Source organism: Elephantulus edwardii, unplaced genomic scaffold (assembly GCF_000299155.1).
Source record: "Elephantulus edwardii isolate Elephantulus edwardi_28Jun2011 unplaced genomic scaffold, EleEdw1.0 scaffold00081, whole genome shotgun sequence".
Classification (NCBI taxonomy): Eukaryota; Metazoa; Chordata; class Mammalia; order Macroscelidea; family Macroscelididae; genus Elephantulus; species Elephantulus edwardii.
Window position 1 is genome coordinate 14,085,077 of NW_006399831.1, and position 6,938 is coordinate 14,092,014.

Sequence of the window (6,938 nt, forward strand, 5' to 3'; positions counted from 1 at the left end):
TTCTACCTTTCCAAGCATAATGTCTTCTTTCAAGGTCTGGCCCCTCCTAACAATGTGCTCAAAATATGTGAGATAAAGTTTAACCATACTAGTCACTAAGGAACATCCTCATTGTGCTTTCTCCAAGTCAGATTTCTTTGTTCTCTTGGCAGTTCATGGAATGTCGGATACTCTTCAACACCACAGCTCAAAGGCATTGCTTCTTCTTCTGTCATCCTTATTCATTGTCAAATTTTCAGATGCATAGCAAGCAATTGTAAAGATTATGGTTTAAATTGAGTGCACATTGGCCTCTAAACTGTGATTATTGCTTTTTAACATCTTGCAGAGGTCCTTGACAGTGTATTTTCCCTTTATCTGCCTGGCCTCAGAGAAAAGGAATTTTATCCTTGAAGTCTAAGGCCAGAATGAACATCAAGGTTAAAGAGACTGCCATTTAGTAAGGCAACTTCTAAAAGCTCAAAATAGATTTTAAAGCAAAGACTAAAATGGGTGTTTTAAAGACTGCCCTGTTTACATATAAACCAAATGCCTCTGATTTTAACTAAGGGCAGACAGCTGCATCCTCTTAGATGTTTATCTGGGCTCTCCAGGACTCTCTTGCCCTATTCATGTGAAATCTAACCCCCTCCTTTTTAAGGCCCTGCTCAGTTATCCTGGGGCTCCAGACAAGTGGATCTTAGTTGCAAACAGTGTAGTTTCTAGTCCTCATCAAAGAGTGATGCACTGAGTTGGTTTATGAAGTTTACTTCAGGTATACTCACAGGCTTAGCCCTTGTTTTCCAAGCACATCTGCTATGTTTCAGACCAGACTTTAGACCATGTCAGAGTTTATAATATCAGCTATACAACTATGATAAACCAGAACTTCTGCTCTCTCATGAGCACCACTTTCAGTTCCTTCATAAACCAGGACCTTAATCCAGATAAACCCTTCTTTCAAAGTAACCATGCTGAGGCCACCCTGGTGACCTTCACAGGTTAAGACTTTGGAAGTGGAGTTGGACTATGTATAACTTTTCTCCTTAGAAATCTCTATATTCTTTATATCAATTGACTGTTTTCTTCCCTAAAGAGAGCTGTGTTCTTTGGTATGGTTTTTATCATTTCTTTTTTTTTTTAAAAAAAATAATAAATTCTCCTCTGTCATTTTTTTTTATCTGTGTACCTACTGAATGTGGGATCGTCATTTGAACACTTCTTAATAAGAACAAACAATGCCAATAACTATATAATTTCGGTTGTTGTTTTGTGCCGTGGAGTCGGAACCGACCCATAGCCGACCCTCTGACGGGTTTTCAGAGGCAGTTAATCGCACAGGAGGAGATTGCGCCTTCCTGTGGACTAGCTGGTGGCCTTCGGGATTGTAGGGCAGCTTCATGGCATTGCTGGGTGAGGCGGATGAAGCGGAGTTGCAGCGCCTTGTGGCGGCCGAAGAGCAGAAGGCACAATTCACGGCACAGGTGCATCATTTCATGGAATCATGTTGGGATAAGTGTGTGGAAAATCCGGGGAATCGCCTAGACTCTTGCACTGAAAACTCTCTAGCTCGGGGGACCACTTGATTGATACCACGCTTGCCATCACCAGTCGGTTTGTCCAGATTGTGCAGAAAGGAGGGCAATAGGCCATCTGGTGGAACATGACAGTAGCCGCCAAGGACCTGTTACTAAAGTGCCAATGGAATATAGATGTCATCCCATTGTTGAGTCAACATCAGGCTGGGTTCTAAAAAGTAATAGATCAAATGTGCAAAAAAGTTTAAATTGATTTGAAATTCAGAAATTCCAGATGGTGTAACAGTATATCAGTTATTTAGTAAATGTGAATTCTCAAAAAAAACGCCACCCCCAAAAAACTCAGAGGTTTTTTTTTTCAGATGACTTCCCCTAGTTTATTTTTAAAATGCACCACACATCCTGCTTACTCTCTGCACAAGCACCTTACTATATTGATATTTGCTAGATTATTTTTTTTTTAAAATGCATAGTAAATGTTTTTTAAATTTTTTTGTTTTCCATGTCTTCTCCCCCCTTTTTTATTATTATTGATTTTAATGAAAGTTTACAGAGACTTAGGGTTTCCATTCATTCACTGTCGCACTTTCCTTCCTGCCCACTCCCTCCCAACCCCAATTCACTCTTTTCTTTGAAAAGTAAAAGAAAAATTCTTTCATTGTTGTACAATCCCTCTCTCCAAGTCCACTCCACTATGCAGCCTTCGTTCTGGACTCCTGTCATAAATAATACCTAATCATATCCCTTTGAAACAGTTCTCTCTCTCATCTGTTTCAATGCAGTATGTCATTTATCCCATCTTTCTCAATCTTCCCTCAGCCCCAATGTCAGTCCCGTTTAACAAAAGTAGCACTGTGCAATATTTGTCCTTTTGTGACTGAGATATTTCACTCAGCATAATATCCTCCAGGGTTACCATTTTGTATAATATCTTATGAGTTCCTTGTTTTTCAATGCAGTGTAGTATTCCATTGTGTGAATATACCAGAGCTTCTCTATCCATTCATTTATTGATGGGCACTTGGGTTGTTTCCCACTCTTTGCTATCGTGAACAAAGCCATAATAAACATGGGCATGAATATATCTGCTTGGGTGGCAGTTTTGGTTTTTCTAGGGTATAGTAAGTGTTTTAATATTTAAGAGGCTACTGATGTTGTGCCCAAAGACCTGTACCAACATTTTAACCCAAATAAAAACAAACAATAGTGTTGTCTGGTTTTTATTTAATAATCATAACCTTAACTCTGTAATCTTACTAAATTTGAATGGAAAGAAAGAAAACATGGAACTCAAAGAACTGTAACAAGAGCACAAAGAGTAAAAGATACTGCAAGCATACCGGGGATAGCAGGGTGATCTCTGGAGCTGTAGAAGGAATCTCATTAAGCTACCAAGCCAAAAGTGGATGATTTTAATCTGTGGCCCTCAGGCCTGGTTTTAATGGCTTTTTGTCAAACATTCTTCTGTCAATTTGCTGTACAGAAATAACTTGTGGCTGCTGTGATGCTAAAAACTGTGACACTGATGTGTAAAATGTGATAATGAGTACCGATGGTGGACAGTGTTTGGTGAAGCTCTCAGATTAGAACAGGCTTGGAAACAAGAGTGGCATCCACTTTCAAAATAGCTTGCCTCTGGAAACTCTATGAACCTAGAGAAACAATGAAAGTTATACAAGTGTTTAGGTCCTTCATTGATAGGGTCACTATGAGTCGTCATATGACTTGATGGTACTTAACAACAACATAGAAGGAATGGACTGGTGATTATGAGAAAACATGAAGTACAGATCACCTTAGAGTTTTCCACAGTCAGCAATGGTGATTTTGCTGGTCTTTCCATTCCTGGACCCGAAATGCTCTACAATGGCTTCCACAATGTTCATACCTTCGTTCATCTTGCTAAAGACTACATGCTTATCATCCAACCATTGAGTCTTTGCAGTACATATACAAAAAACTTTGGTTCAGCGTTTGCAATGGACAGGTTGCTAGGACCTAAGTGTTTCAGGTTGAAGTTCTCATCATCAAACTTCTCCCGTAGTTAGATTTTCCACCAGTACCATTATGATTTGTGAAGTTGCCACCCTGGCACATAAACCCAGGAATGATTTTGTGAAAGCAGGAACCCTTGTAACCAAATCCTTTTTCCCCACTACTCAGAGTGCAGAAGTTTTCTGCTGTCTTTGGAACTTTATCTGCAAACAGCTTGAAGGAGACTGTCTAAAGGTGGTATAAAGGTTCATCACTGACAGCGATGTCAAAGTACATGATGAGATTGACCAGAGCTGGGCACGAGCCGAGCAGACAAGAGTGCTGCTGACACAGCGGCGTCTGTACTCACATTTTTTATACAAAGCTTTGCAGTGACTTCAAAAGAAAAAAAATTATTTTAAATCTACAGGGCAAATTGACCACATTTAGTAACTAGAATAAATTCTACTAAACAGTTATAACTTCTTAAAGATAAATATGAATTCTAATGATGTGATTTATAACTTATATGTATGTGATGACTATAGAATCTCAGTTCTTACAAGGTTTGTTTTCACCGGATACAGTCTTTAGGACCAGTTGCTAGAATGCTGTGAATACTGAGTTGCTTTCTAATAAGGGCTCAATTATGCTTCTTTTACTTTCTCCATACTTTTAAAATCGCAAACAAATTGACCTTGGAATTGTTCAAGAACTGCTGTATGTAGGAGAATTCTTACAAATGGAAAAAAGTTTATCAGTTGTATGTGATTCTGTATGATTGGAATGAAAAAATAGTTTATGGAATTTGAGCCTTTTACTAAATCATAGATATACTAACTAACAGAAAATATCATAAAAAAAGGAATGCCACTTCTCCTCTTCATATACTGCAATCTAAGCCCCTTAATTAAAGGCTTCAGGTATAGTATTTATACTTTTGACCATTTAAATGATTGTATATGGAAATATTGTAATAAAAATGCATGTATTTAGGATTTTTATTGACTTTTATCTAGGTACCCTCAGTACAGGCTCCTTGACCCCATCACGACAGAGTCTTCTAAGCCTGAGAACAAACTACTTGGCTCCCTCAGGACAGGCGTCTTTCAATCTTTCATGATAGATTTCTTTACTACCTCAGGACAAGGTTTCTTTGGCCTTGTGTGGCTCTGTATTCAACCTTTCTATCATTAGCCTTTTTATTGCGATCTGACCAAGCTCTTTCCTAGTATAACTGCTTTATTCAGCTCCCTTAACAGCAGTTTTCTGCCTCACCAGCAACTGTGCCAATGAGCCCCTTCTGAGTTGTCTTTATCAATAAACAAAATTAAAAACCATAGATTTACAAAGAATTAAATTCATCAGTTATGAGTTCTGATTTTGAAAAATTTTGTATTAGTTTGCTTACAAAGTTCGTATACATTGTTTTTCAAGCTATTCTTCATTCACATTGTGTTTCATACCATCATTCTTGTACATTGTTTTATAATATTAATCACAATTAGACCTTGCCCATCATTACCCTGTCTTCTCAGGTCCCTGCCAGAGCCTTCCTATTTCTTTCACTCCCCTCTTCCACCCACCATGTTGTGCAAACCTGTGGTTTCGCACCTACCCATCTTCACCCCTTTTCTCCCACCACTTCCTCCCTCGGGTCCCCATACATGTTTTACGAGTTATCCTTCTATTATGGCTGACTCTGAGAAGGATGGGAATCCCAGAACATTTGATTGTGCTTATGCAAAACCTATACTTGAACCAAGAGACAGTCGTCAGAACAGAGCAAGGAAACACTGCACTACACTGTTCAAAATCAAGAAGGGGGTTCATCAGGGATGTGTTTTGTCTCCATACCTTTTCAATCTGTATGCAGAACAGATCATCCGAGATGCTGGGCTGTACGAGGAGGAATGTGGCATCAGGATTGGTGGAAGAATCATCAACAACCTGTGTTATGCAGATGACACAACCCTGCTTGCTGAAGCTGAAGAGGACCTGAAGTGCTTGCTGCAGAAGGTCAATGACTGTAGCCTTCAATATGGATTGAAGTTCAACACCAAGAAAACAAAGATTCTCACCACTGGGCCAAATGGCAACATCAGTATGGATAATTAAGAGATTGAGATACTTAACAGTTTTACTTTTCTTGGCTCCACAGTCAACACTCTTGGTTACAACAGCCAGGAAATCAGAAGGCAAATTGCATTGGGAAAGTCAGCTGTGAGGGACCTCTCAAGAGTACTGAAGAGCAATGATGTCAGTCTGGAGACTAAGGTGCACCTGATCCGGGCTATAGTCTTTGCATTACATGCTATGCATCAGAGAGTTGGACAGTGAATAGGGTTGATAGAAAGAGAATTGATGCCTTTGAGTTGTGGTGCTGGAGAAGAGTGTTGAATACACCATGGACTGCTAAGAGAACAAACTGGTTTGTCCTGGAGAGGGTGAAGTCAGAATGCTCCTTGGAGTCAAGGATTCTGAAGCTCCATCTGACAGAGGGACCGGTCCTTGGAGAGGGACGTCATGTTTGAGAGAGTGTAGAGTCGGCCCAGAAGAGGAAGAACCCCAATGAAATGGATCGAGTCTGTGATTGGGGCGATGGGAATGAGTGTGTTGGAAATGGCAAGGTGGCACAGGATAGAGTAGCATTTAGGGGTTTTGTACATAGGGTCACTATGAGTTGCAAGTGACTTGATGGCACATAAGAACAACATGAAGTAGTTGTCCTTATAAGGCTGAGTTAGCTCACTCAGCATAATGCTCTCCAGTCTCTCGCAAATTATGTAGTAATTTTAAAAATAGTTGTTCCTGAGTGCTGCATAGTGTTCCATTGTGTGAATATACCACAATTTCTCAATGTGTTTGGTTGTGGTTGGACATATAGGCTGTTTCCGTGTTCTTGCAATGGTGAGTAATGCTGCTATGGACACTGGTGTATAAATCTCTTTTTGTGTCTCAGTTCTAATTTCCTTGGGGCATATTCCTTGTAGTGGGATAGCTGGGTAACATGGACTTTCTATGCTCAACTTTCTGAGGAAACACCAAACTGTCTTCCAGAGTGGTTGTGCCATTTTACAATTCCACCAACAGTGTATGAGAGTTCCCACTTCTCCACATCCTCTCCAACATTTATTGTTTGCTGCCCTGCAGTCAATTCTCCTCAAGGCTTCAATTCCCAGTCTTCATTGAGAAGGGGATAAAAATCAGAACTCATCCATCTCATGCCAGAAGCAGTGGTAAAGTTTAACAGGGCAGCAAACAATAAATGTTGGAGAGGATGTGGAGAAGTGGGAACTCTCAGACACTGTTGGTGGAATTGTAAAACAGTGTATGAGAGTTCCCAAGATTATACTTGTCTGTCAGATACTCCTCTAAATCTGAACATTCAGATTAAGACAGACTAGGAAGAAGGATTGGCCACCCACTTCTGAAATAGCAGGCCTC

The 6,938-nt window shown here is 39.9% G+C and overlaps 1 pseudogene; it reads right to left on the reverse strand.

Moving 5' to 3' along the window:
- Positions 1–3,313: 3,313 nt before the first annotated feature.
- On the reverse strand, positions 3,314–5,160 carry LOC102875673 (annotated as a pseudogene).
- Positions 5,161–6,938: the final 1,778 nt, after the last annotated feature.